This window comes from Pocillopora damicornis, chromosome 1 (genome assembly GCF_964200805.1).
Source record: "Pocillopora damicornis chromosome 1, jaPocDami1.2, whole genome shotgun sequence".
NCBI lineage: Eukaryota > Metazoa > Cnidaria > Anthozoa > Scleractinia > Pocilloporidae > Pocillopora > Pocillopora damicornis.
The window spans coordinates 27,831,941-27,837,940 of NC_142670.1; the positions used below are offsets into that span (position 1 = coordinate 27,831,941).

The 6,000-nt window shown below is 34.4% G+C and overlaps 1 long non-coding RNA gene across 1 annotated transcript; it reads right to left on the reverse strand.

The window, feature by feature from the left end:
* Positions 1-109: 109 nt before the first annotated feature.
* On the reverse strand, positions 110-5,040 carry LOC149053077 (uncharacterized). The gene is made up of 4 exons (XR_016188883.1): positions 4,893-5,040; positions 3,094-3,190; positions 759-880; positions 110-646 (listed from the first exon to the last, which is right to left on the reverse strand). It is a non-coding gene; the product is annotated as an uncharacterized LOC149053077 (long non-coding RNA).
* Between the last annotated feature and the right edge of the window lie 960 nt (positions 5,041-6,000).

The window sequence follows — 6,000 nt, forward strand, 5'->3', positions numbered from 1 at the left end:
TGTATTAACAAAGTGTCAATGTAAAAGCTTGGGCTTCCTGTGGTATGTTAGGCTGTAAGTGGTTATTGTACATCCTTCTGTTACAAAATCCAGCTAAGGTAAAATGAGCCATGGGTATTTTTAGTTTATTAGATACTCTTTCCAAAAGCTTGGAAAAGAGAGCCACAATAGGATATAACAAATCCTTATCAGCATCACACAATGCAACTGCCACTTTGACATCTCAGGGACAGAGGATGGGGACACTGAGGCAGAGATATTAAAACGTGCGGATTTCAGATGATAATTAACAAGCGACATGATTAGAATACACAAGTTCAATAACAAGCCTTCAAACTAAGTTAGAACTTGACTTTTTTATGATCATACGCCCAGTATTCTTTTCAATGACTGATCTTTCTGTGCTTCGTGGGTTCAACTGCCCAGCACTTTAGCTTCTATTTCACATAATCTCACTTTTTAAATGAAATGTACACAGGAAATGACATTTCCATATCTAGGGTGACTAAAAAAGAAATCATAAACTGGTTTCCAATTTAGAATAAGCTCTACACTCAGTATGCAGAGTAATTCTCATATATTTCATATTAGCAATAATATTCTTTTACTTTGTTGATTCCAAACTGATGTTGGCTTTTCCAAGTACCTAAAAAACCAAAATAAATTAAAAAAACTAGGAAAATCATAGCATTCAAAGTGAGCACAGGGACTTTCATTACATTGTTTTTAAGTTTCTACAAGCTCAAAAGTCTCCTTACAACATTTTTCATCCCAGACAAAAAGTGAGTGGGTCCCCTGTGGTGTCTTCTGTCTCTGAACTTTGCTGCAACAGGTGTGGCTGTTCTCTCTTTTAAAGTTTCTACACTTAAATTTTCTTTGCCTGCAACAAAAGTACATCATCAAACAAGAGGGAAACTTCAGAGAGGTAAAAATATGTAATAAATTTTTCATTGATAAGAATCCCTATTTTACTTACAACTTGCCATAGGAAAAAAAAAGACCAGGCAAACCAGGTTTTCTACTGTTTAAACATAAACTTTCCCTGAACCTTTAACCCCAAATAGTGACAAGCAACTAATTTCTCCTTGCAATATTATCCCTAAATTATCATTTTTATCATGAGACTGAATAGAGGACACAATTACTAACGAAAAAAAGCTCTTGATTGTTGGACAAATTCTCCTTGTCAGAACATTAGGAAATGCAGAGAGAAAAGAATGGAGAATATGCACATATACAAGATGTTAGAGTTTAAAGGGTTAAAACAGACAATACCAAATGCATGTGCATATATTAAGGATTCTAAAATAGCATTGTGCTTCTATGATTTACTTGGCTGACAGTGTGTTCTTGCAGGAATTGGCACATGTGAGCACAGGGTGCAGATGGAAAATGTGTATAACGGCAGAACAATTACATGAGCATTATCTTCCAGATATGATGAATTTCATTTCTCTTTTTCTATTGCTCAATTCTACGAATCTAATTTAATCTCACATGTATTTGTAAGGGAAATCCCATGAGCTCAAGTACATTTCCTAATTAAAAGTCATGAGTGATGTTTAGAAAGCTTTTGTAATTGCACGAGCTATGGGAGTACTTTTTGAAAACCTTTCATAACAAATTATGAGTAACCATAAATTATGAAATGCAAGAGCTGTTTATGCTGTTTTATGTATGCAGATATGTTATAAACAAAACCTCATACAAATACTGCTCTTTGTAAATTTCTGGTGCACATTTCTTAAAAAATTTTCAACCAATTGGAAAATGTCATAAGATAATTATATTGTGCAATTTGACTATTCATTAGATTGCAGAGGGTGATGGACACATCAAATTTTAATGTTTTTTTTTCTTTAGCAATGAAAAAGTTTAGTGCTGTTTACTTATCTTTAAAAGCTTTAATTTCAAGCCAGTGTGTGGTATGGAAAACCTGTAACTTAATAAATAACTTAAAAAGTTATTTTTCACTTTATTCACAATAGACCAACCAGGAAGGAAACATTTTGTTCCAGTATATAATGATTATCATAGATTATTTTAAAGTTAGTATTTGAACTTAAGTAGACAAAGCACAACAGTCTTATGTCTAAGTGACTTGCTGTAGTCTCTTATTTATCTCAAGTCCCTAATTTTTGCTGATGACTGGTAACTAAAATCAAGGAGAAAATAACAAAAAAAGGACACCAACAATTTGACAATGAAATTCTAAACCCCATCCCTCTCTCAATGTGGGAAAGTACCATTGCATTATAAAGTATGAACCTGATGAATTCTGATGAAAGCTGACTAATTTGAGAGTATAAGAGTTTGAGAGTACATGTTTAAGTATGTAAGTACTCAAAATTATTTTGCAATAATTGTTTAAAATCATGATGTTATACCTCCTGCCTCAAAAACCATTTTTTATTTGACCCTAATTTTCCCCTTTGTCCTCAGCTCAGGAACATTTGGGAGTCTTGGGAAAAGAAAACTCACTTTTTCCCTTGAAGCCAGTCATTAGGTGCTTATGTTTAAGTACATTAACAAAGTTTGATCTGAAACAAACTCTGGACAAGTATGGCAAAGAATGCATTGCACCATAAAACCAAGGCTTCCTCTTTTTAACACCCCTCTCTTTATTGACAACTTAGCCCTATTCACTTGGGTTTACTGAACTACACTTAAGAAACGATCGGTAGAGTTGTTTGTCTAACGATTTAATCACTTGGCTCACTTTTGTAGTAAATCACTCAGTATAACAGATGTGCCAGAGCTACTTTTATCACATGGAAAAGAATGCTTGATTTGTTATGGGTTTTATGCTAGTAAATTAGATAATGTAATTGGTTGTTGCAAGGTGATAATCAGAATTAAAGGCAATAAATTCCTGTTATTAAATTGTGTTTTGTCTCTTGATTGCTAGAATTATTCTAAACATCTGTCACTGGGTAGATGGCTGTCATCCCTGAAAGGACACTTTTGTGCCCCTTGTTGACTATCTTGTTATGATAATTGAGTTTGTGGTTTAAAAACTAACATCATGATGGTACCCAAGCAAATTAAACACAGAAAGAAAAGAGAGCCTGATCAGTTGACCAGGAAACTTACTGCTTGTCTCATACAGGCTTTAAGAGCTCAAAACTCCTTATCACAGGCATGTTTGGTAATGTTGTCTTTCTGGGACACAGTTTCAATAAAGAAGGGCCTGAAGAAAAAAAAACATTTAAATGAAATAAAATATCTAAGACAACTTGAAGACAAATTTTTGGTTGAGCATTTAAACAATCTCCAGCATATTTTCAGCCATACTAAAAACAAACTGTGTAAGGTTTTCAGTTGAGTGAGTCAACTCTCAGCTCTTGGAAGATTTCAGGTAGTCGGCTGAGAGGAGACAATTTTAGACAGACTTGAACACTATACACAGTGCTATCTATAACATTGATTGAGCCTAAAAACAATCAAAACAAAATTAGTTTCTTTGTCTCTGTTTTTTTTTCCTCTTTCTTCTTATTTTAAAATCTTAATTACAAGACCACACATTACACTTTAATACCTCAGCTACCTTACTTCTATCAAAAATTTCTCATGATCAATAATTCCATTATAATCCAACAAATATATTTGCTGGTGGGCAAATGGTCTAAACCCATCACATGACAGAATATTCCCTAGCTAAAAATGGGAGATATCCAAGGATATACCTCATAATTTCTCAATTTTGAAACATTACATCCAATGGGGAAAACTCTGTGTTCAAGTTTTGATTCAAGATGAAAAGCTTTGTAATAGAAGGAACATGCTTCTTTTGTTCATAAAATCTTTTCAGAGAACACTGACAAACCATACAGTCTGTTCATAAAAATGTTTCTTGCGTGTTGAAAAATATTTGAAGGATAATAAACATACTGTAATAGCCTCCATTTGGTGCAAAAAGAGGGAAGCTGTAATATAACTCATAATATAAACCTCTAGCATAAGCATTCTTTTTTCTAACAAAAGACATGGGTTTTCAAAGGCTACCAATTGGGTTGTCATCCATTGTATACTGAGCAAAAAAGAATCAGAATTGTAGGCAACCAAACATCTCTTCAGGACAAATTTATTAGGTAATAATTTATCTTATCATCAGTATATAAATCAAGAAGCAGGTATGCAGGTCAGGGGGGAAATTATCAAGAGGAATACAAGATGTCAGAGACTTGCTGAGCAAATTTTGATGAGCTGGAGGAAACAACAGCATCATTGGTTCAAAAAAGATAAATCAAAGAGAGGAAAAAAATGCAAATTTTGTGGTTAGTGAGAATCACAGTCCCAGAAATACTCATGATCATGGCCAAAAATGAACATGACTTTCCCTTGACTCTTTTTTTTTCATTTTATTGGTGAGGAAAAGAATCCATTCTACACTTGATTAATTTAATCATAAGTTGCATCATGCTGGAGGGTGAATCGAAAAAAAACAACGCAAAACAAGACAAAAAATAATTTTAAAAAAACCTGAAGATAAATTTGTTCTAAGGAATTTATTTTAAGCAATAGCTACATGTAATCGCTATTTTTCCGTGGATAAAAACAAATGCAAATCTTTAACACTATGTACATGTAAGCTTAATTATAAATAAACAAACCAAACCTCAAGTGCCTTCGATGTATTTTTTTTTTTTAAATTCTAGGTTTATAATAACTTTCCGACTGGGTTATTTACCAATGCGATGCTCTGCAGAAAAAGAAATGTAAGCATAAACTGGAACAATCCCTAGCTACAACCCCTAACGGCGACGTGCACCAGCATTTGAATAGCCAGGTCTTGGACAATCTTGAACCTGACTTTATAAAAACGCACTTACTTGTGCTAACTACGCGTACTACTTCAGCGTAGTGAACACATGTATCGACTAAAATCTCACCTCTGTTTTGCAATCCGCAAAAGAGATTCTCCTGTAACCTTTTCCCTTTGAGCTCCCTGTTTCAAGTAAATACTCACTCTTTCGTCTACCATCTTAAAGAACGCTCAATGTATTCTGGGTAATAAGTTGGTTGAGAGCAACAAAGCGGAAATGAATTGTGCTACAACCGGAAGTTCGGAATCACTTGTCTCTGTGATAAGTACTAACGGACAATCAAACAAACAGACCGTACAGCTTTCTTAAAAACGCTTACAAAATTCTGGGAAACACTAAATTGAAGAAACCTGAGAAAGGAAAATCTTATGAAAGGTTAATTTTTTTAAAGTTTTGTCATTTGTCAGTTAGTAGCGAAATTTATTCTTCTCACAGCAGGATTTGGCCTGTCCTGAAGGCAAAACCGAAAAGAAAAAACTGAAACAAAGTTGTGGTAGATAGAAAGCTTTTCTAAAGGCATGGTCCGTGGAGTAATTGCCACGTTTGCAGTAAACTTGGTGTGAAATACTTGTGTGGCACAAAACTTTTCCACCTGACTTTGTTTAGCCGGTTGTTGAATTTATCAACGACTCATCACAATATCGCGACATTGATATCTGTTGTTTTGAGCCCGTCTCAGTATTGGCCATCTAGGGCAAACTTCGCCCTTTCCTTCTCTTTCTGGAAATAACGCATCCTTGCCGCAACCATTTTTGCACCTATCTCAATCATTTTCCCTATTACTTTGTAGCCAGTATTTGCCGTTAACCGGCTCTCCTCCTTCACACGCCTTTACAGCGTTTCCAGTGCGTATCGCGTTTGGGTTTTAATTACCTGTTAGTGTTTGGATGTTTCATTAATTGCGTTGTGTACTTGAACTCGATGTTTATATCGTTGTGTTTTGTTACTTAATTTATGTCAAGCAATTAGTCATGTTTTTAGTCCTGTAGATGAATATTTATGTCCACTCTTTAGAAGCAGCCTCGTCGTTTTTAAATGCTTGTAAAGCTATGTACCGTTAGGGTAAACATTTTTCTTTATTTTGAGTTTATTCATAAGTTTTCACTCTCTTTTTTGTCCTTTTTTTCTCATGTTTCTTGCCGCAGGCGTGTCAAGATTTTAAATAAATGATGAG